Here is a 25,452-nt window from a genome sequence, read left to right on the forward strand (position 1 = left end):
ATTGAATAAATACAATGTACTAGCCTTTTCTACTTTTAGTATTATTGAGGCTCTTTTAGTGACCTTGTAGGTTTTGTTTAGAAATTTAGTTATACATCCTCCACCTCCCAACTTCCCTATTTAAATTAGAGTACTTTTAGATCTAAAACATGTGCTACCTCCTATAGCAACCACTAGTTGCATTCTATTTTTTATAAGTACCTTTACCTATTCAAATAATTTTACACGGTTTATCATCACCCATAATTTTATTAATAAACATTTAAATAAAAGTTACAAAACACGTTTTGAAATATTATAAAATTATTAGGGTTTAGGATTTGGGGTTTGGAGTGTAGGGTTAAGTGTTTAGGGTTTATAACAATTTAGCAAATTCTTTGAATAAACACTTAAATAAATGTAACACAACTCCTTTTAAAATGTTATAAAATTCTTCAGGTGTAGGGTTTAGGGTTTATAAGGCTTTAGAAAATTCTTTTAATAAACACTTAAATAAAATTTACAAAACATTTTTTAAAATGTTGTAAAATACTTAGGGTTTATAAAGCTTTATTAAATTCTTTTAATAAATAGTTAAATAAAAGTTACAAAACGCTTTTAAAAGTGTTATAGAATTCTTATGGTTTATGGTTTAGGGTTTATGGTTTTTGGTTTAGGGCTTAGGATTTAGGGTTTATAACACTTCAGTAAATTATTTTAATAAGCACTTAAATAAAAGCTACAAATAGTTTTTAAAATGTTATAAAATTCTTAGGCTTTAGCGTTTAGGGTTTAGGGTTTAGAAATAAAAGTTACAAAACTCTCTTTAAAATGTTATAAATTAATTAGGGTTTAGGTTTTATTTCTTAGGTTTTAAGGTTTATAGAACTTTAGTAAATGCTTTTAATAAACACGTAAAAAAAGTTACAAAACACCTTTTAAAATGTTATGAAATGCTTAGGGTTTAGGTTTTAGGTATAAGGTATAGGGTTTAGGGTTTAGTGTTTAGGGTTTATAACACTTTAGTAAATTATTTTAATAAACACTTAAATAAAAGTTACAAAATGCTTTTTAAAATGTTATAAAAGGCTTAGGGTTTAGGTTTTTCAGTTCAGGGTTTATAGTTTAGGGTTTAGGATTTATAACTCCTTAGTAAATTATTTTGATAAAAACTTAAATAGAAGTTACAAAACGCTTTTTAGAATGATATACAATGCCCATGGTTTAGGGTTTATAAGGATTTAGTAAATTCTTATAATAAACACTTAAATAAAAGTTAAAAAACACTTTTTAAAATGTAATAAATTGCTTAGGGTTTACTGTTAAGGGTTTAGGTTTTTTAAGAATTTAATAAATTCTCTTAATAAACACTTAAATAAGAGTTCGAAAATATTTTTAAGATGTTATAAATTTCTTAGGGTTTATGGTTTATGGTTTATGGTTTGGGGTTTGTAGTTTAGAATTTAGGGTATAAGGTTTATAACACTTTAGTAAATGCTTTTAATAAACACTTAAATAAAAATTAAAAAACACTTTTTAAGATGCTATAAAATGCTTAGGGTTTATGGTTTAGTGTTCATGATTTGGGGTTTACTAAAGGTTTATGGCTTAGGTTTTAGTGTTTACGATTTAGGGTTTAGGGTTTGATGTTTAGAGTTTAAGGTTTAGGGTTTATAAGACTTTAGTAAATGCTTTTAATAAACACTTAAATAAAAGTTTCAAAACACTTTCTAAAATCTTATAAAATGATTAGGGTTTAGGATTTTGGGTTTGGGTTTTAGGGTTTAGGGTTTAAGGTTTGGGGTTTGGGATTTAGGGTTTAGGGTTTAAGGTTTAAGGTTTGTTTTTTGGGGTTTAGGGTTTAAGGTTTAAGGTTTGAGGTTGGGGTTTTAAGGTCTAGAAGACTTTAGTAAATTCTTTTAATAAACACATAAATAAAGGTTACAAAACACTTTTTAAAATTTTATAAAATGGTTACTGTTTGGGGTTTTGGGTTTAGGGTGTGTGGTTTGTAGTTTATGGTTTAGGGTCTCGGTTTCAAGGTTTATAGCATTTTAGTAAATGGTTTTAATAGAAACTTAAATAAAAGTTACAAAATATTTTTTAAAATGTTATAAAATGCCTAGGGTTTAGGGTCTAGTGTGTAGGGTTTATGGTTTTGGGTTTATAACACTTTAGTAAATTATTCTAATAAAAACTTAAATAAAAGTTAAATAACTCATTTTAAAATGTTATATATTGTTTAGGATTTAGAGTTTAGAACACTTTGGTAAATTCTTTTAATAAATCTTTAAATTAAAGTTATAAAACACTTTTTAAAATCTTATAAATTTCTTAGGGTTTAGGTTTTGCAGTTTGGGGTTTATGGTTTTTTGTTTAGGGTTTGGGATTTAGGGTTTAGAGTTTAGGGTTTAGGGTTTGGGGTTTAGGTTTTAGGGTGTATGGTTTAACATTTATACCAATTTAATAAATTATTTTAATAAACACTTAAATAAAAGTTACAAAATGCTTTTAAAAATGTTATAAAATGCCTAGGGTTTAGGGTTTAGGGTTTATAAAACTTTAGTAAATTATTTTAATAAACACTTAAATAAAATTACAAAATTCTTTTTAAATTGTTATAAGATTCTTAGGTTTTATGGTTTAGGGTTTAGGCCTTTGGGTTTAGGGTTTAGGGTTTAGGGTTTGGGGTTTATGTTTTAGGGTGTATGGTTTAAGGTTTATAGCACTTTGGTAAATTCCTTCAATAAACACTTAAATAAGAGCTACAGAAAACTTTTAAAATGTTATAAAATGATGTGGGTTTAGGGTTTAGTTTATAGGGTTTCAGGTTTCGGGTTTATTGTTTTGGGTTTATTGTTGAGGGTTTGGCGTTAGGGGTTGAGGGTTTATAAAAATTTATTAAGTGCTTTTAATAAAAACTTAAAAAAATGTTACAAAATTATTTTTAAAATGTTATTACATGATTAGGGTTTAGGGTTTGGGGTTTACGGTTTAGGGTTTAAGGTTTAGCGTGTAGGGTTTAAGTTTTATAAAACCTTAGTAAATTTTGTTAATAAACACTTAAATAAAATTTACAAAATTATTTTTAATATATTATAAAATGCTTAGGTTTTATGGTTTAGGGTTTCGGGTTTATGGTTTATGGTTTGTGTTTGGGGTTTAGGGTTTTGGGTTTATAACACTTTAGTAATTTCTTTTGATAGACACCTAAATAAAAGTTACAAAACTCTTGTTAAAATGTTATAAAATGCTCACGGTTTAGGGTTTAGTTAAAAAAGTTACAAAATGTTATAAAATTCTTAGTGTTTAGGGTTTAGATTTTAGATTTTGGGGTTTAGTGTTTAGGGTTTACGGCTGATGGTTTACGGTTTAGAGTTTATAACACTTTAGTAAATTCTTTTGATAAAAACTTAAATAAAAGTTAAAAAACACTTTTTAAAATTTTATAAAATGCTTGGGGTTTAGGGTTTAGGGTTTAGGTTTTATAAACCTTTAGTTAAAAAATTATTAAACACTTAAATAATAGTTACAAAACACTTTTTAAAATGTTATAAAATGCTTATGGTTTAGGGTTTAGTGTTTGGGATTTATATTTTAGGGTCTTGGGTTTAGGGTTTAGGGCTTAGGGTTTGGGGTTTAGGGTTTCGAGTTTAGGGTTTATAGTGCTTTAATAAATTCTTTTATAAACGCTTAAACAAAAAGTTAAAAACAAATTTTAAAATGTTGTAAAATTCTTAGGGTTTACGTTTTAGGGTTTGGAGTTTAGGCTTTAGTGTTTAGGGTTTGGATTTTACGATTTAGGGTTAGGGATTATAACACTTTAGTAAAATTATTTAATAAACATTCAAATATAAGTTACAAAACACTTTTTAAAATGTTATAAAATGCTTAGGTTTTAGGGTTTATGGATTAGGTTTTCGGGTCTAGGGTTTAGTGTTTATAAGACCTTAGTAAATGTTTTTTATAAAAGCTTAAATAAAAGTTCCAAAACATTTTTTAAACTGTTATAAAATCTTAGGGTTTAGGTTTTAGGGTTTTTAGTTTGGTGATTAGGGTTTAAGGTTTAGGATTGACGACACATTAGTAAATGGTTTTAATAAATACTTAAATAAAAGTTACAAAAATAGTTTTTAAAAAATGTTATAAAATACTTAGGGTTTAGCATTTACGCTTTAGGTTTCAGACTTCACGGTTTGGGGTTTAGGGTTTAGGATTAAGGTTTAAAACACATTAGTAAATTCTTTTAATAAACACTTAAATAAAAGTTACAAAACACTTTTTAAAATGTTACAAAATGCTTAGCGTTTAGGGTTTAGAGTTTAGTTTTGGGGTATAGGGTATAGGGTTAGGGTTTGGGGTTTAGGGTGTAGGGTTTAGGGTTTGTGGTTCACGTTTAGGGAATATGGATTAGGGTTTACAATTTATAAGACTTTAGTAAATGCATTTAATAAACACTTGATTAAAAGTTACAAAAAACCTTTTTAAATGTTATAAAATGCTTAGGGTTTAGGGTGTAGGCTTTGGCGGTTAAGGTTTTAGGATTTATGATTTAGGCTTTAATGTTTATAACACTTTAGTAAAGGCTTTTAATAAAGACTTAAATAAAATTGACAAAACACTTTTTAAAATGTTATAAAATGCTTATGGTTTAGGGTATACGGTTTGGGGTTTGGGGTTTGGGGTTTAGTGTTTAGGGACTAGGGTTTATAACAATTTAGTAACTTCATTTACTAAATACATAAATAAAAGTTATAAAACACTCTTTAAAATATTGTAAAATTCTTAGAGTTTTGGGTTTAGGGTTTAGAGTTTAAGGTTTATGGTTTACGGTTTAGGGTTTCTCGCACTTTATTAAATGCTTTTAATAAACACTTAAAGCAAAGTTACAAAACTCTTTGTAAAATGTTATAAAATGCTTAAGGTTTAGCATTTACGGTTTAGGGTTTGTGGTTTGGGGTCTAGGGTTTAGGGTTTGGGGTTTGGGGTCTAGGGCCTAGTGTTTAGGGTTTACGGATTATAACACTTTATTAAATTCTTTTAATAAACACTTAAAATAAAACTTACAAAATGATTTTTAGAATGTTATAAAATTCTTAGGGTTTAGGGTTTAGCTTTTATAACACTTTAGTGATTTTTTCTAATAAACACTTGAATAAAAGTTACAAATCACTTTTTAAAATGTTATAAAATTCTTAGGTTTTAGGGTCTAGGATTTAGGGTTTGTGGTTTAGGGTTTAGGGTTTAGGTTTAATAACACTTTAGAATATTCTTTTAATAAGTACTTAACTAAAAGTTAGAAAACACATTTTAAGATGTTCTGAAATGGATAGGGTTTAGGGTTGAGGGTTGAGGGTTTTGCATTTTTTAATAAACATTTAAAAAGAAGTTTCAAAACACTTGTTAAAATGTTATAAAATTCTTATGGTTTAGGCTTTTGTTTTTAGTGCTTAGAGTTTATAACATTTTATTAAATTATATTAATAAATGCTTGAAAGAAAGATACAAAATGCTTGTTTAGATATTATAAAGTATTTAGGCTTTAGGCCTTAGGATTTAGGGATTTGGGGTTTATTACATTTTAGTGAATGCTTCTAAGAAACATTTAAATAAAATTTTCAAAACAATTTTTAAAATGTTATGAAATTCTTAGGGTGTAGGGTTTACGGTTTAGGGTTTAGGGCTTCATGTTTATAAAACTTTAGTAAATGCTTTCAATAAACACTTAAAATGTTATAAAACTCTAAAATGCTATAAAATGTTATAAATTGCTCAAGATTTATGATTTAGGGTTTTGGGTTTAGGGTTTAGTGTTTATGGTTTGGGGTTTAATGTTTAGGATTTAGGGTTTAGGGTTTGTGATTTAGGGTTTAGAGTTTAGGTTTTAGTTGACTTTAATAAATTATTTTAATAAAGACTTAAATAAAATTTACAAAACACTTTTTAAAATTTTATAAATTCTAACGGTTTAGGGTGTAGGGTTTTGGGTTTAGCGTTTGTGGTTTAGGTTTTAGGGTTTAGGGCTGATAACACTTTAGTAAATTGTTTTAATATACACTTAAAGAAAAGACAAATGCCTTTTAAAATGTTATAAAATTCTTTGATTTTAAGGTTTAGGGTTTATGGTTTAGGGTTTATGGTTTGGGGTTTAGGGTTTAGGGTTTAGGTTTAGTGTTTATAAGACCTTATTAAATTCTTTTAGCAAACACTTAAATAAAAGTTCCAAAATGCTTGTTAAAATTTTATAAAGGTTTTGGGTTTTGTGTTGCGGGTTTAGGGTTTATGGTTTATGGTTTAGGTTTTAGGGTTTATAAATATTTACTAAATGCTTTTAGTAACCACTTAAATAAAAGTTAAAAAGTGGTTTTTAAAATGTTATAAAATTCTTAGGCTTTAGAATATAGGCCTTAGGCTTTATGGTTTTGGGTTTGGGGTTTAGGGTTTATTGTTTAGGGTTTAGTGTTTAGCGTTTATAACAACTTACTAAATGATTTTAATAAAAAATTAAATAAAATTTACAGAACACTTTTTAAAATGTTATTAAATGCTTAGCGTTTAGGGTTTAGATTTAAGGGTTTGGAGTTTAGGGTTCGGGGTTTAGGTTTTAGGGTTTAGGGTTTAGGGTTTATGGTTTATGGTTTATAATATTTAGTAAATTATTTTAATAAGGGTTTAGGGATTAGGGTTTATGGTTGACGGTTTAGTGTTTAGGGTTTAGGGTTTAGAGTTTATAAAACTTTAGTAAATTATTTTTAATAAACACTTAAATAAAATTTACAAAATTCTTTTTAAAATGTTAAAAAATTCTTAGGGTTTTGGGTTTAGTGTTTTGGGTTTCAGGTTTAGGGTTTAGGCTTTGGAGTTTAAGTTTTAGGGTTTATAAGACCTTAGTAAACGTTTTTAATAAACACTTAAACAAAAGTTCCAAAATGCTTGTTAAATTGTTATAAAATGTTTATGGTTTAGGGGTTAGGGTTTTGGGTTTTGGGTTTTGTGTTTAGTGTTTAAGGTTTATAGTTAAGGTTTTAGTGTTTATAAAATTTTAGTAAATGATTTTAATATATACTTGAAGAAAAGTTACAAAATGGTTTGTAAAATGTTATAAAATTCTTAGGCTTTAGGGTTTGGGGTTATAAAATGCTTGTTGTTATAAAATTCTTCGGGATTAGGGTTACAAAATGGTTTTTAAAATGTTATAAAATGCTTAGTCTTTAGGATTTAGAGTTAAGGATTTCGGATTTATGTTTTATAATACTTTAGTAAATTCTTTTAATAAACACTTAAATAAAAGTTACAAAAAACTTTTTAAAATTTTATAAAATGCTTAGTGTTTAGGTTTTAGGGTTTAGGGTTTGGGGTTTAGGGTTTAGTGTTTGGGGTTTAAGGTTTAGGGTTTAGGGTTTATGGTTTAGGGTTTAATGTTATAAAATGCTTAGGATTTAGGGTTTATGGTTTAATGTTATAAAATGCTTAGGGTTTATGGTTTATGGTTTAGGTTTTTTTGTTTAGGGTTTAGGGTTTGACGTCTAGGGTTTAATGTTTAGAGTTTAGGTTTTAGATATTATAACGCTTTAGTAAATTATTTTAATAAACACTTAAATAAAAGCTACATAACACTTTTTAAAATGTTATAAAATACTTAGGGTTTAGGGTTTATATATATTGTGTAATTTTACAACCATAGTTGTAACCCACCCTAAAATGGTTACTATGTACATATATTGTAGATATATTCTAGAACAATTATTGCAGCTTTGGAGGCATAACTGCAACACTTAACTTTTCAGTTGATGACATGTTTTAAATGACAAGTTTTAACTTCTAAATATAAAATTACAGTTTTTAATATAATATAATATGACAACTTGTATATATTTTACATATATATTTATTTTATAACAATCTTTATATATTATACATATGAGATGATTTTATAAGAATATGGCAGTGAATGTTTTAATTTTTTAGTGTAATATCAGACTATAAAATAATGTAAATCATGATAAACCATAACGGTTTTGTATTTAGTAAAAGGTCTACTATATTAGACTATTTTTTCATGATATTTTTTTATGTTTTCAAAGTTTTAATATGTAAGTGGGTAGGTTTTATAAAAATATTAGGTTTGGTTTTAATATAATGTGTTATTATTAAATTTAGATTTAAGTTTGTTATTAAGTTTAAATTTTTAGGTTATTATTATTAGTTGGTTTAAGTTTTTCATGATTATTTTAATTTTAATGTTAATATTAATAGTCAATCATTATAAGCCATGTTCAACCATTTTCGAACTATGTCTGAATATGTTTGACAATCAGCACTCTTCAACATTGGTAAAATATAATTGCATATTATTATTGATTAATATTAATAGCTAAAGAGACTCAACCACATTAGATAAATGTAGTCAAACCTTGATAGACAATGTTTAAATAATTGACCATGATCAAATTTGGTCAACGCTATGTTGACCATATTTAACAATATTCAACTTGATGGCATAGTCAAACATAGTCAACCTTTCGAGAGTCAACATAAACAACCATAATCAACCATGTTCAACTACAGTCAAACAATCATTAACCATAGTAAAAAAATAGTTGGTGATGTATAAAAATAATCACAGATTGTCACCCATAGTCTAACCATGGTGATCGATGTGGTTTACTATGATTGACCATAGTTATCTATGGCTATCGTGGTGGACGATTGTCAACCATAGTTTACTATATTTAGCACAGTTGATGATCCAATTGGATATTGGTGGCCACCCACCTATTCCACTTGGATCTCAACACTGTCTCTTTCAGTTTTTTGGTTTCCTTAATTGTAGAAAAATTTACTATTTTTGGCATTTTTCGGGTCTTGAACTTCTAGAGCCATTTTGAGGCCCTAAATGACTTATTTAGGGAAGGCACAGAGGCCAATTTTACCCCAAATGGGCTTTCCAATTTGACTTTGGCCTCATCTTCGAGATCTTCGAAATGAGGTATTAGGATAGTGAAATGAAGATCGTATGCCAAAGTTACAACCCCTGGAAGTTCATGTAACAATTTACCCCAATGGGGCCCATAGTTTTGGTGCTTCATCTTCTAGGGTTAGGTTGTTGGATGTTTAGGGTGTTGCATTGTTTCTCAATAATAAATAGGTCTTCGAGACTCATTGTAACATAGTTCAGAGGCATGTAGCTGCCACATCTCTTCTTAGAGATAAGCTACCATTGCCCAAGCTAGTTTATTTCCATTTTGTATGTAAGCATATTTCAATTCTTTGATATTAATGACGGTTTTATTTTTGCTTCAACTGTATGTTTATGTCTATATTTTTATTTTGTTGCATTCCTACATAAGTGTGGATCTTCGTAACATGCACTAGGAGTAAAAGAACTCCTCCCTAGGACCACTACAAGCACATGTCATAGTATAAGATGTTGAGTCGTTGTATTGAGGGATTCTTTGTTGTAAGGTGCAATAGTTGGAGTTTCTTTTGAATTAGGACATGTTGAGTAGAATTAAAGCTTGGATCCTCTTTTAGAGAGCACAATACCATGTCACAAGGATTGCTTGAAATGTGGATCCTAAGCTTAAATACCACACCACTTTGGAGGTGGCTTCCAACCACCACACGACACTTGCATATCTTCACTAAACTACCCTAATGTGGATATACCATAATAACTTATATTAGGTTGTTGCACACATGATCTAGTTTCTATTATTTTCCTAACTGACCTATCTTATAAAACTAGGAGAGTGTCCTCATTATCACAACTTAGTCACTAGATCATCCATATATTCTTGATGTAATCATATTGTAGCCCTTTTTTTGGTAATGCAAGGGTTAAATCTTGGGTGGATTATTGGGAACTAGGGTTTGTCTAAGATAAAATAAAGAGAAGTATCTTAGCACAAGCATTAACATGTTGCATGACCTAAGGCTTGTGAGGTGAAACCTTAGAAAATAACTGGAGCACTTAATGCTAATGGAGCTCATGTCATGCAAGTTTAGATAAATCTCATTGAGGACATGTTTATGAGAGAAAAGATTTCAACTGTGAGATTGTTGGTGTGATTCTAGCTTATAGTGGAACCTTTGATGTATCTAAGAGAGCTTGGTGAGATGCCTTGATAGCCTACAATATTGTTGGCCAAAAATTGTAGATGGTAAATGATCTAGCCAGGATTTAGTAGGAGCTCTATTATCTTTGCTAGGGCGCACTAGAAAGACATGTTGTATAACATAGAATGTCTAGGGGATTGTATTTTATCTTCATTTATGCTGTAATATGAATTGTACCCTTGTTGTCTAAAATTGTGTGATGTATTTCTAAGGATTTCACCTACCTTTTTATTTTAGGGTTTACTGTTTGTGTTTAGTCAATTCTTTCAATAAACACTTAAATAAAAGTTATAAAATTATTCTTAATAGATCATAGAATGCTTAGGTTTTAGGGTTTAGGGTTTGGAATTTGGGGTTAACTGTTTAGGGTTTAGGGTTTAGGGTTTAGGGTTTAGTGAAGAGGAATTGTAATAAAAACAAAAGATATGAAAATTGGAAATTCTGCTCTAATCTATGCAACCAAAACGGGAGAATAAGTCATATAATTATGAATATACAATAAATAAAAGAAATATACCTTTCAATATGGTTGTAACCAATATCACAATTACCGCTCGCCCGTGTAAATACCTCTATCCATCCCTAGGTCGACTTTCATTCATGACATCAACTTTCTTTCATTCATGACATTGACTTTCATCAATTCTTTAGCTGATCTTCTTAGTCAACTTCAGATTTAAATAAAATCCGTTCTGACAAAACAGAAGGACAGACAGAAGCAATCAATGGAAAAGACAAGGAACGAAGCAATCAACGCAAAAGATAATGAAAAGGAAGAGAGATAAAAGATATACATGTGTACTTCACGAGCCTTTGCTACCCATTAGAGTGTTTATTTACTAGAGACATCAACTCCATGCATCCCTCAGTGTTTATTTACTAAGACATCAACTCCATGCATCCCTACCCATCAGAGTGTTTATTTAATAGAGACATCGATTCCATGCATCCCTGGGTCAGCTTTCATTGATTCATTCGCTGATATTCTTGGTTAAATTCAGATTTAAATAACATCTGTTCTGACCAAATAGAAGGACAAACCCATAGGCATAGAGTCACAGACTTATACATCGACAAGAGGAAGCACTTCCACTTCAAATATAATCAAATATACTACACAAGATGACGAGAAATTTTACTGCAAATGCAAATGATGAAACAGATAGGCTCTTCTCCATCAAATGCTACAGGGTATAGACGCACAACAGAGACACAATTTAGACAGAAACAGAGGAACCAACAGAGATTTAATGGAGCGGATCCCATGCCATCCCTCATGTATTTCATAAAAGTTGTGATCCGTTGAAGGAGCAGATCCTAGGCCATCCCTCGTGTACTTCAAAAACGATGTGATCAGTTAAAGGAGTAGATCAACGTCTAAACAGAAAATCCTAACATGTGTTTCTTGAAATTTATTGAGATTCTTTTCAAGAAGTCATCTATCCACGTCGGGGAAAAATTGGAAACCACGTCATCTATCCATGTCGGCGCAAAATTTGAATGTTTAGTGTTCAAATTGAATTTGAATTTAAGACAAAATCTTTGATAGTGGATAAAGTAATCCTGGCACATGCCCTTTGTGGTCTTCCTCTTTGGTGTTCACGCATTCAACATAATTGACAGTATTCATTTCTTTACCTTCAGTAACAACCTCATCTATTTCCAGTCCATCCCTCATGTATTTCAAAAAAGTTGTGATCCTTAAAGGACCAGATCAACGTATATAACGGAAAAAACTAAGATGCTTTTCTTGAAATTCTCGTGCAAAGCAATTGCGTAAATTCTCTTCACATTCAGTGCAAATTTGGAATGTTCACACAAATTTGGAATGTGGTTGAATTTCTTTAATATTCGGTAAATGGTAAATGGTACGTATTTTATGAAATAATCTTGGCATACGCCTTTTCTGGTGTTATGCTTTTGGAATGTGGTTCAATTTCAATTTGAATTCAAGGTGGAATTTTTGATACTTCGTATATAGAGTATTTTACTTAAGAATTTTGAGGAGAGTGAACTTGGAATGTGTGAGGTTTAAGCTGAGATCTTTCATCTCCATGGATGGACAACTACTATCAGTTCACTAATGAGGAACCTCACTGACCTAACTTACAATCGTGACACGATATCTTTCATCGCCACGGATGCACAACTACTATCATTTCACTAATGAAGGACCTCAGGGACCTAGTTTACATCGTGACAAGCTACACGTGTGATTCACTAGTGTGAGAAAAAATTAATAGTGTATTCATATTTTAGGAGGCCCGTACAATTGCACAGAATTTGAGTAAACATGCTGCTTCAATATAACTTCAATATAATACAAAGTTTGCAAAATTGCAAAGAATTTCAGTAGAAACCTTTCACATGAGTATAATATTAAGTGGGATTTACAAGAAACAAAAACTAGTAAGCCTGTGAAGTTGCGTATAAATTGAGTGGAAAATAGTTATTTCAATATAATATTGAGTAGCATTCACAACACATACAAACAGGTAATTTGTATAGGTAATTTGTATTCATATTCTCTAGTTGCAACTGTATAGGGCCAAGAACTATATTAAATTGTTTTTCTCACTTATAATGTGTATCATTCAATTCAATTGGAAATTGAAACAACTATAAGTTATGTGATCCAAAGTATAACACATATTAGTTAAATTGTAGCATGTGAAAGCTTGTAGAAACATTGAAAAATAATTTTTTTCTCTTTCAAATTTGATGAGATATCCAATGTAGTTAATTAAGAGAAAATAAGAGGTATGTTGTTGGACAATAGAAAATCATATTGACTAGATCATGAACTAAGATGATGTAAGGCATTCTATGATTAATGTAAGAATGTTTAGTTTTTTCTAATGGAAAAAAATAAAAATAAAAAGTTTTACGTTTGAATTTTTTTAGTACTACATAATTTAAAATGATGTTGTTTATTAATTAGGTGAACAAAGCATTACTATAATATCACCTCTAAACATTATAATATGTGTCATGATACATTCAAATAAGCCAACATTATATGAAACACATTTATTAATGTAGTTATGTTAGTTAACTTATATAAGTTAAAATTTGTAAATATTGATAAGAATAAACCATTAATATTATTACTTATAGTAAGAATTAATGATAGTTATCGTCACGATAAAATTGAGATAGCCAAAAAAGATATAGTATAGTTAAATTATGTTAGGGAAATTATTTTAAATTTAAATTATTAGAATATATTAAAAAATATTTCTTTATAATAAATAAAATTTCTAATATAGTATTACAATATATTAAAAGGAAATAAATATGTAATACAACAAATTACAATGTAGTTGAAGAAATTGAAGGTAGATGTTGAATCATATTAAATAACTTCTTAAATTCAAAAATTTTAATGTTGCGATAATTTTAGTATGGTCAATAATATAAATAATAAATTACAGATTATTGTAAAAATAATAGAATCGGTTCCATGTATTGATCCACCCTTTATTGTACAATTATAAATGAGTAGTTGTTAGTGTTGACAACTAGCAAAACCACATTATTAAATGTGGTTCATATACACAGTAAGCTACAACTTAATATATAATGCATTATAAACTTATAATAATATTATAATCTCACAAAATATTAGAAAATGAAACATATTATTCATATTATAAACCCAACGGGTTATAAAGCACAACGAAATTAATAAATGTGGTTAATACACACTAGTAAGCTATACCAATCACATACATAAACATATTAGTAAATGTAGTTGAAATATCCCAATAGGCATTAATTGTATAGATTTAACATCCATGTTAATATTGATAATGATAGATAGATATAAATAAAAGTATTATTATAAAAATAATAATTATATTATAGTATATTATTAAAAATAATTGCTATTATTATTATTATTATTTATTTTTAAAAATAATTGTTATTATTATTAGTTATTTTTTAAACCCTATCGTTATTATAAATCCAAGGTATTAATATAATTAACTCTTTGGATTATGAATCCTAATGATTAATATTATAAATCCTAGGGATTTTTAGAACCTAATGATTATATTGTTAATAAAGGGATCAATAATATAAAACAAATTGATTGATACTATAAACCCAATGGATCAATAAACCCAAAAGATGAACAATATATACCCAACTGATTATTCATAATAATATATATATATATATATATATATATATATATATATATATATATATATATATATATATATATATATATATATATATATATATATATATATATATATATATATATATATATATATATGTATATATATATATATATGTATATATATATATATATGTATATATATATATATATATAATATATTAATCGCTACAATAATAGAATGTAAAACTAAACATAATAAACACTTATAAATATAGATATGAAAAGAATAAAACATCATATATTAATAATTTTGCTATCATATACTTCTAGAATGTGTTATTTATAATAAAAAATTTGATGCACATTAATAGTAGCATACAAATATAACAAAGAAAAACATATTTGGAGACATATTTTAAATAATAATCTTTATTTCCAATAAATCATCAAAACCAAATATTGATGTTGGTATAGACAACTATCAACTTAAATAAAACATAATAATAGTTATCCAATAAATTCTTAAACCAAAACCATTTTAATAATCACTCTTGTTGGTTCTATATTCATGTTGTATACCTATAGTTTAGTCTACAGGACGGTAGCATTATGATCTAGTTGGTTGGCACCATATCTCCTTGAATTTATGGTTTACTTTGGAAGGGGTACATTTTACTCATCCTTAGGTTGTGGTGGATAATGGAGGATCTATATTGTGAGTTGGGGTGAATCGATCATTTACTGCGGGGCTGTGTGATTTGAATATAACCTGTGGGAATTGTGAGGGGTGGTTGTACACCATTATCCTTTGGATAAAATTCCACCAAACAAGTGGCTTTCGTAGTCTATATTTGGTTCAGTAGCAGGGAAGAAGAAGATATTATTTTTGGTATCTTCACCATACATCACCATAAACCTCGATATATAGTTGATAAATGCATCAGTGGGGCTAACCATGGTCTACCTAGGATTATAGGATGCCCTCCTAAGGAGGCTTTAGGATACAACACTAGGAAGTCAAAAATATACTCCTAAGAGTCCATAAAAATGAAAACATCTTCTAGAATCCATTCTAGTAATATTCTAGATTGATCAACTAGTGCTAACATAGTGGGAGTAGGTATAAGGTTAGTAAGTCCAATAAATTATAGTTCAGATTTGGTTATGACATTTATTGTGAAACTCGGGTCAAGAAATGGATTTGGAATAATCATTTTTCCCAATATAAGAGGTTATTATTATATTTCTAAGGTCATCACACTTATTAGGTAGGGTTTTTCCTAGCATTAGTTATGATAACATCCCTACAACAATAACAATGGGAGGATTCCTAGTTTTCAACCAATACCTTTTACACATATTTCACTTAGATTTTTAACACAAATTGAGATGTCTTTCATCGTTATAAGCAATGGAATACTAAAAAAAATATTTTTCAATTATTTCATAAATTCAAACTTAATGTTGAAAATGCAGCAAGAAAAGTCTCTATTTTAATTTTTTCCTTAATTAAAATTGAGGAAAATAGAAATTTCAATTTCAGCAGAATACTTGGAGGTAGTTAACTGAGGTGACATGGCTCTTATCAATCAATTAACTCAGTAAATTGAAGTTGGAGACACTTGAGTTCAGCTATACATGATTTTTTGTTAATTTGTAGCAACATATTTCAATTAATTTAAGTTATTGTAAGTTTAACTATTTCTAACCGTTAGAAGAACTAGTGGAGGTCAAGTTTTGCATGTTGAACTTTTTCCACACTGAGTGATGAACTAGCAAGCTGCCAAAATACGCATGCAGAGAATTCTAGTTACCTAGTTGATATTGGAGTTCAAGAGTAGTGTACTATCAGTTGTAAACTAATCCATGTTATAGAGGTGGTGAATGCAATCATACGATTGGCCTATGGTAATTACACAATTCCTTGGTGTGAAATTCCTAAATAATAGGGTAAATTTCCCAAGGGAACACTGCAAGGAAATAGGAGCTCGGGAAGGCTTGAAATTGGATAAGTATTGGCCAAATTTGGTTAGTTAGGAAGGGGGATAGACTATACTAGTGCAGGGTGTCGTTAGGCTTGAGAAAACATTGTATTTCTTCTCTATTCTTTGATTAATGCAATACAAATAGTAAGGGGTTTCAGGAAGTTGTTTTCCCTTATATAAATATTTGTGTATATTTGATGTTTCCTTTTGCATGAAAATGATTCTTGTTTTATACGGTGAATTAACTTTTGCAGATGATAGAGTAGCATCATGTCTTGTGGTTTAGTAAATTTCATGAGCAATTTTTAATGTACACATTAATTTCTACACTTAACACATGGATCAATTTTATCTACATAATTTTTTTTTATAAATTAAATAACATATAAATGAAACACATATAATATTACAGAAACAAAAATAAAAAAATCCATAAAAAAGAGAGAGACAGATATACACGCCTCACCCAATTTGGAGTATGCCGACAGAGAAATAGTTATTCCTTCCTTTTATATAATCTAACAAAATGAAGGGACAAAACCTTCAAAAAATATTTTGTAATGTCCTCTTCACCATCACACAATATCCTATCTTTTTCTCAAATAGAATAATACATAGTCGAAATACAATTTCCTCATAAAAACTGAGGGTTGCCATCTAGCGAAAAAACCTTAAATTAACATAAATTATATTGTCAAATATTCCACCTAATGAATAACCTAAATTGACTAAAATTTACATTTTTTGACAAGGAAATTTGTATCTAAATTTATCCACGAGGGTTCTTCCCCAAACCCTAACGAGAGGGGGACTAAAATCATGGTAACACCCCCTCATGATGATAGTGTGGGGCCAAGCCCCCACACACCCCCTTGTCGGGGACTAGGATCCAAACGTGGCTAAAAAGTGACCTCTAAATGAAGAATATAATTAGGCTCCACACCCAACAATCACCCACTGAGAGACTAAACTTTAACACTCCACCACTGCTTCACTTATTGGACAATGCTTCCACCTGTCCTTGTTGTTTCTCATATTTACCATCATACTTGAAGTTCAATTTAAATTTATTATAATATCGATTTCTCCTTAGTTACCACCTTTGTTAACATGTATGTAATATTCTGGCTAGTGTGTATCTTTTCCAGCTTCAATTTTCTATCTTACAAAACTAACTGTATGAAATGGTAATTGAGCTATCTATTTTTCCTCTTAGAATGAAATGTTGAGTTCTTTGAAATATGAATGACACTTTGGTTGTCACTATATAACCTATCAATCTCCTGCTTCTTACCCAATTGGTCCATAAACATTTGTAACCAAATCATTTCTTTACTCAAAACTGTAGCAACAACATACCCAACTTCCATCGACGAAAGTGCAACAATGAATTGAATTTTAGAAAATGAAATTATTTTTGTTCAACCTATCATATGGTGCTCATAGTATTATCTCTATCACCTTCCATATCTACATCAACATATCCCCTTAGAACAATGTTTAAACCTCTAAAACATAATGCTTGATTAGTGGTGCCTCTCAAATATTTGAGAATCCACTTCACTGTCATCTAATTCTCTTTTCCTAGATTACCCATATACCTTCTCACAAATCCCATTACATGTGAAATATGAGGCCTTGTACACATCATTGCATCCATTAGGCTTCCAACTACTCATACATATGGAACTTCAGACATATAATCCATATCTTTCTGAGTCTTGGGACACATATCCATACATAGTTTGAAATGGCTAGCCAAAGGTATATTAACATATTTTTCATTATACATTTTAAATATTTCCAAAACATTATCTATGTACTCACTCTAAGACAATGTTAATTTTTAATTTTTGTTGTGTCGAGTTATTCTCATATGAAGGATTTTCATTCCAACACCAAAATCCTTCATTGCGAATGAATAGCCAATTTTCCTATGAGCACATTTATTTTTTTCATGTTATACATTGCAACAATCATGTCATCTACATAAAATAACAATATAATATAGCTTCCATGATTCTCCTTCTTAAGATAAACACAATGGTCAGAGTGACATCTAGTATAACCTTGTTCAGACATAAACATGTCAAAGTTTAGATATCACTACATAAAACTGTCCTAATGATCTATGGTTTTTGTAATCATATAAATGATAACGAAAATCATTAATACCATATCCAGTGAAGGTACACTTCTTTGATTTTTCCTCAAGATTTATTCTATTTGCTTTACTAATGTGGAAAAATGCTTCAAACCAAAATTCTTTTGAATTAAGTAATTTACCTTCTTACATGTACATGTCTCCTTTGGAATTCCACCATCGAAGGAACTTGAAGGCCATTTTTTATAAGATAAATAACAATATCAATAGCATTTTCCTGTCATTTTAAAGGCAACCTAGGATGTAATCTCATACACCTTAGATGCTCCATGATTGTTTTGTTCATCCTTTCTAACACACCATTTTCTTGTGGTATTCCTCAAACAATCTTCTTTCCATGGATTTCATGGTATGAATAGTAATTATAAAAATACTTTCTACACTATTCACCTTCATTGTATGATATGGGACACTTTAAATTCTTTCCTATCTCGTTCTCGACCAAAGCTTTCTATTTCTTAAAATTATAAAAAACATCAGCTTTATTTCTAATACAATAAACCCATGTTTTTGCATTTACATCATCAATAAAAGTAACGTAATAGCGAGAACCATGGGAGATGTTACCTGACCAGGTCCCCATACATATATAGGCACAATATCTGAGTTCTCACTCTTCTTTTCTTTCCCAAATCTGAGAAATTCGACTCTCTTTTATTTTCCATAAACACAACTCTCACAAAAATCCAAATCTACATACTTCAAACGCGGAAACAATTTTTTTGAGTGAAGAATTTTCATTCCCTTCTCACTCATGTGCCCAATCCTAATATGCCACAATTTCATATATGCTTCTACATAGGCTAAAACATTAGAAAAATTAGAAATAACATTGAATAAATACGATGTACTAGCCTTTTCTCCTTTTGATATTATTGAGGCCCCTTTAGTGACATTGTAGGTTTTGTTTAGAATTTTTTTATACATCCTCCACCTCCCAAATTCTCTATTTAAATTAGAGTTTTTTCAGATTTAAAACATGTGCTACCTCCTATAGAAACAACTAGTTGCATTCTATTTTTTTATAAGTACCTTTACCCATTCAAATAATTTTACACGGTTTATCATCACCAATAATTTTATTAATAAACATTAAAATAAAATCTACAAAACTCTTTTTTAAATATTATAAAATTCTCACGGTTTAGGGTTTGCGGTTTAGGATTTATGGTTTGGGGTGTAGGGTTAAGTGTTTAGGGTTTATAACACGTTAGCAAATTATTTGAATAAACACTTAAATAAAAGTTACAAAGCTATTTTTAAAATGTTATAAAATGCTTCGGGTGTAGGGTTGAGGGTTTATAACGCTTTAGTAAATTCTTTTAATAAACACTTAAATAAAATTTACAAAACATTTTTTAAAATGTTGTAATATCCTTAGGGTTTATAACACTTTAGTAAATTCTTTTAGTAAAAACTTAAATAAAAGTTACAAAATGCTTTTAAAAATGTTATAGAATTCTTAGGGTTTATGGTTTAGTGTTTAGGGTTTAGGGCTTAGGATTTAGGGTTTATAACACTTTAATAAATTATTTTAATAAGCACTTAAACAAAAGTCACAAATAGTTTTAAAATTCTTATAAAATTCTTAGGCTTTAGCATTTAGGGTTTAGTGTTTATAACACTTTAGTAAATTTTTTTAATATACACTTAAATAAAAGTTACAAAACTCTCTTTAAAATGTTATAAATTAATTAGGGTTTATGTTTTTCAGTTTAGGGTTTAGTGTTTAGGATTGAGGATTTATAACGCCTTAGTAAATTATTTTGATAAAAACTTAAATAAAAGTTACAAAACTTTTTTTAGAATGCGATAAAATGCTCAAGGTTTAGGGTTTATAAGGCTTGAGTAAATTCTTATAATAAACACTTAAATAAAATTTAAAAAAACACTTTCTAAAATGTGATAAATTGCTTAGGGTTTAGTGTTAAGGGTTTAAGTTTTTTTAACACTTTAATATCAATACAAAAAAATTAACTCTTTCTACTTTTAAATTATCAATCATCTATTTAAACAAATTAGAACACCAATACAATATACCAAGTAATTCGCAATAAAGATAAAATTAGTAAACATTAGACTTGAAGACAAATGAATAAAATGAAACCCCATATTATTTTTTCTTCTTGTTTAAAATTTTTCAATAATCGATTGAAACAAGGTAGAACCATGTTGTCCTCTTCATTATTTGTGAATATTTTATGTGGAAACAAAAGAAAAATTAAAGCTTCAACAAACCCAATATTTAAACTTACATTGGATGGTTTGAGCATAAATTCACTGTTCTATCCATGGGAGTTAGGTCATAGAAATTCATGAGAACAGATGAGAGATCCTAGCTCAAAAATCCAGTTTACAACTAATGCTAATGAGAATATTACTTTAGATAGTAAATAAATCCTAAATGTGTATGAATATATTGTGAAAGAAAGTTGAAGGGGAAAATAGGCCCTCCCTCATTCCATCCCTTTTTCACTCTCTCTCTCTCTCTCTCTCAATCCCTATAACTCTTGGTCTATCTCGCTCCTGCTATCTCTCTCTCATAGTGTATCAATCTTTCTCTTTATGACTCTTAATATGTGTCTCTCTCACTCTCTCTATGATATTGTATCATTCTCTATCCCTCTCTCCATTAATCTCTCACTGTATCATTCTTTGTATTACTCTCTCTCTTATCCCCTCTCCCTCTCTCTCTTCATCTCTCTCTCCCTCTCTCTCTCTCCATTTCCACTTCCTCCTCCCTTCCCTACTCTCTCCTTCTCTTCGTTTATATCTCGGTTTCTTTCTCTCACATGCTCTACCTCTCTCTTGATATATTCCTCTCTCAGTGCCTCCCAATAATTCCCTTTCTCACTCTGAGAATGTCTCTCACACACAATCTCTCTGAGATTATATCCTTCTCACTCTCTTGCTTTAATTGTCTTCCCCTCACTCCCTCCCTTTCCTCTCACTCTCACTCTCATTCTGACTACCTCTCTCTCTCACCCTCTCCCACTTCCAATCTTTCTTTACGTCTCTCTCCTAGCCCTCTCTATCTCCCTCCTCCTTGCTCACTCTCCCTATCTCTCATTCCTTCTACCTCTGTCTCTCACTCTTCCTCTCTCTCATTCTCCATGTCCCTCTCTCTCTCTCTTGATATCCCCCACCCCTCGCCCTCCCTCTCTCCCACCCTTTCTCTTTGTCTCTTGCACTCCTTCCCTCTCTCACTTTCTTACTCTTTCTCTCTTCGTCGCTCTCTCTCTTCTTATCTCTCATCCTTTCTCTCATTCTCTCTACCCCTTCCCCTCCCCCGACTCTCTCTCTCCCTTAAATATATTTAAGTCTCTCCGACTCTCTCTCAATCATCTCTTACCCATTCACTCCTCTCCCTCTCTATCTCTATGTTACCATTGCTCCCTCCCTCTCCCCCCCTAAGACTAAAACTAAAATCTTAAATCTAATTCTGAAACCTGACTTCACTTAACATTACTTAGCATTAAGTGAAACTAATTCTTTCAACAAAAACATATGCTGAAAATACACAATTTTTTATACATCAAAAACATGGAATTTATTTTACAATATTAATCAATGAATCATAACCCATTATGCCATTTAAAGTGCAATTTAAAAAATTAAAAATAAAAACATACATTCTAGAAATTTATATAAAAAAGACATACTTCACTTAACATTACTTAGCATTAAGTGAAACTAATTCTTTCAACAAAAATATATGGTGACAATATACAATTTTATATACATTATAAACATGAAATCAATTTTATAATATTAATAAAACAATCACAACCTATTATGCCATTTAAAATGCAATTTTAAAACCTAAAAATAAAGACAAATTCTAGCAATTTTTATATAAAAAAAAAGATTGTAACGTTAGTATTTTTTATCAAGTCATAATAACCCTGCAATATTTAAATACATGTTAAATAAATATACATTTTCATATTTAGAAAAAATAAAAAATTACCTAAAAATAATAAGGGACAAATTAAATAACAAGTTTATATTACCCTACACTAAAAATTTATATTTTATCATTAACATAAGTCAATGTTGTTTTATAATAAAAAACGAATAAACAAATATATGATTATAAAAAATATAAATTTATAATATGTATATATATTTTCAAGATATTTTTTAGTTAATGGAAAAAACAAAACAACTCGAGCATCTCGCAATAATAAAACTTAAAAAAACATAATAATAAATTTAGTGGAAAAAACAAAAAAGAATAGAGAATGAAACTAATAACGGAGAAACTATTTAATCCTCTACATAAATACTCCATTTATAAGAACAATTTATTTAAATACTCCATTTATAAGAACAATTTAATAAATTTTAGGTACGGTATTTGCAATTCGGGCCATTGTGCCATGTCATTCTGTCTGGTTTGAGATTTGCCTACTGAGAAGATGATGGACGGAACGAGGTTTTACGAGAGAAAGCATTGGAGTAACTACTGAGAAGATGATGGACGGAACGAGGTTTTACGAGAGAAAGCATTGGAGTAACATCTGTGAGGGTTTTCAGTAGCAACAATTTGAAATGATAATTTCTTATCTCATCATTTCTTCCACGAGCAAAGATGACTTTTCCGTTCATTCTTGTTGTGATAATAGAGGTTGGGATAAGACCAAAATGAAATACTTTGCGAAATGCAGAAGACATTAACAGTAATGAACGACAGACTAGTGTTTTGATGGATTCAGAGATTGGAGCATAACAAGCCGTGAGTAATAATAAAATTTACCCAGAATGGGTTCCAATGGGTTTCATCGTGAACAATCTTTTGTTAAAATATAATAACTTAGATAAAGGGTGAAATGAAATAAAGAATGAGGGGATGAAATATAATCAATATAGATAAAAACGAACTGAAATCAAGAGCCGCAACCAAAAACCAATTTGCCGCCTACTTTTCAGTGGATAACACAACAACCTTAGATTTGAACAATAGAACATCAGTTTTGCTCGATAAGAAGATGGTGGAAGGAATTGAGTTGAGTCAGATTTGTTCGGAGTCATTTTGAAAATCCATAGAAATCGTTTGGCAGTGTTTATGAATTGGTTTCGGCGTGTAATGGTGGATTTCTTGAAAGATCAATTTCCGCTCGAACAACGACTTATTGTAACATAGGAGGCCTAGATCATCTAAAGATATCAATGAATTTAACTCTCAAGCCTTTGATTAATGTTGATGCAACTCTCAAGGAATATTCTATTTCTTGGCGAAATACATTACTGTTACTGTTTATTTAATTCTAAAACTCTCAATGAATATTATATCGCTTGACCAAACAAACACCGCTGCACAGAATAGAAGAAAACTAACCATAAAACCTGGCTGGCTTCATCCCCATCCAAACACACAGATGCATACGCTCCAATGCCATTACAATAGATTCATGAACATTTAAACACATATGCTTACGCGCTCAGGCTTTAAAGAATGCGCTGAACGCATACAAGCAATTGTAGTGGTTGTATGAGCTAATGGATCTACCCTATACAAATGTTTTCAGAATCCTTCCCTTCTTCGCTTTGCTTTTCTCTCGAGGCTTTTAACTTTGTTATAACAGCTTTTGCGTTTTTTTTTTCTCCTTAAATCATTTTTCTTTCTTCATATTGTAATTAGAATTTTTTTTTGTTTTTTTAGCTTTATTATAATCCCAGTCATTGGTTCGTTTTTTTCTTTTTGCTTTTTTTTCTTTTTGTTTTTGATATTTTTTTGTGTTTTTTTAATTTTGCTTTTTTGATTTTCTTTCTTGAAATCAGTGCCACATCAGAGGACAACGACACTCAGAACTTGAAAACGGAGATCGTGGAGGGTATCGTGGAGGGTATCCGAGGAGGATCGTGGATAAAACAGCTATGATGTGTTCTGGAAAATTCGAAAAAGACATAACCGTTGCGGACACTAAGAAATAAATAAGGATTGAACTTAGCGTGTTTTCCATCCGTCTAGAGCGCTCGTAGAAAGCCTTGCTGGTGCGCATCTGCGTGGGAGTTGCTGATTAACCACTTATCATCCAGACGGAGAATGCAGACATAGAATCCACTGAATGCGAGGGCACTACATAGAATCCTCATTATCCTCTGAACGCTCAAAGGCATGTCGAAGGGATCCAAAAGGTGAACTTATAATCCCATTGAAATTTCTGTAAATTGCAGGATGCAGAGCAGGATCACATGGAGTGGGAGCATGGTGGTTCATTTCGTCCAGGTGATCGAGCATGGAGTGGGAGCATGGTGGTTCATTTCGTCCAGGTAATCGAGCATGGGATGGGAGTTCTGGAGCTATGCGTGTAGAGCCTAATCAGGTGGTCCCCATCATAAATTGCAGTAAGTCATCGATACTCTGCAAAACGAAGCGAATTGACCCTTCAACCCTTCGACCAGTAGAGGGTTCATGCTAGGGCAATTTGACCATCCAATATTCTAACCCTCGTGGCTTCCACCGAATGTTAATGGGGCTTGACCGACTCTGCATATGTGCTGGAGTGAAGCACATAGAGAGGAACCATCGTGTGAAGAACCAGCGAGAGGACGTGGTGGTTTACGTGGTGATCGAGGACACGTGATGGGATTTCAGAAAAGGAGACCGTCAGATTCCATTTCTGTGAACACCCTCTGTTCATTAATGGTATATATAACGATTACCTTTTGCATACGGGTCATACCTTTTGCATTCAAACTGAGTGTAGCAGAGCAGAATGCCGGTACAAAGCATGACATAAACTGAGTGTAGCAGACTAGAATGCTGCTAGAGTGCAGAGCATCTTGGGTAGTGGGTTGATTTAGCATTGCACCTGTTTGATTTGTCCTTTTCATTTCTGCTTTTTCTTTCTTTTGGGGATGCTTTAGCAATGTCCATCGTTATTTCCCTCTTTCTGCTTGTAGCCATTTCATGGGTTTTGGGTTTTATTTTTTTGGGTTTTTGTTTTTGACTGTTTAAATAATGGTATTTTTTGTTTTTAACTTTTTTATTTTGGGTCTTTGTTTTTTACTGTTTAGATTTGCTTCTCCCTGCGAGATGAGAGGATATGTTGGCTTGGTTGATGTACTCC

Source organism: Pinus tabuliformis, chromosome 8 (genome assembly GCF_031772625.1).
Source record: "Pinus tabuliformis cultivar Carrire ecotype Pingquan chromosome 8, CPIR1, whole genome shotgun sequence".
Taxonomy (NCBI): domain Eukaryota; kingdom Viridiplantae; phylum Streptophyta; class Pinopsida; order Pinales; family Pinaceae; genus Pinus; species Pinus tabuliformis.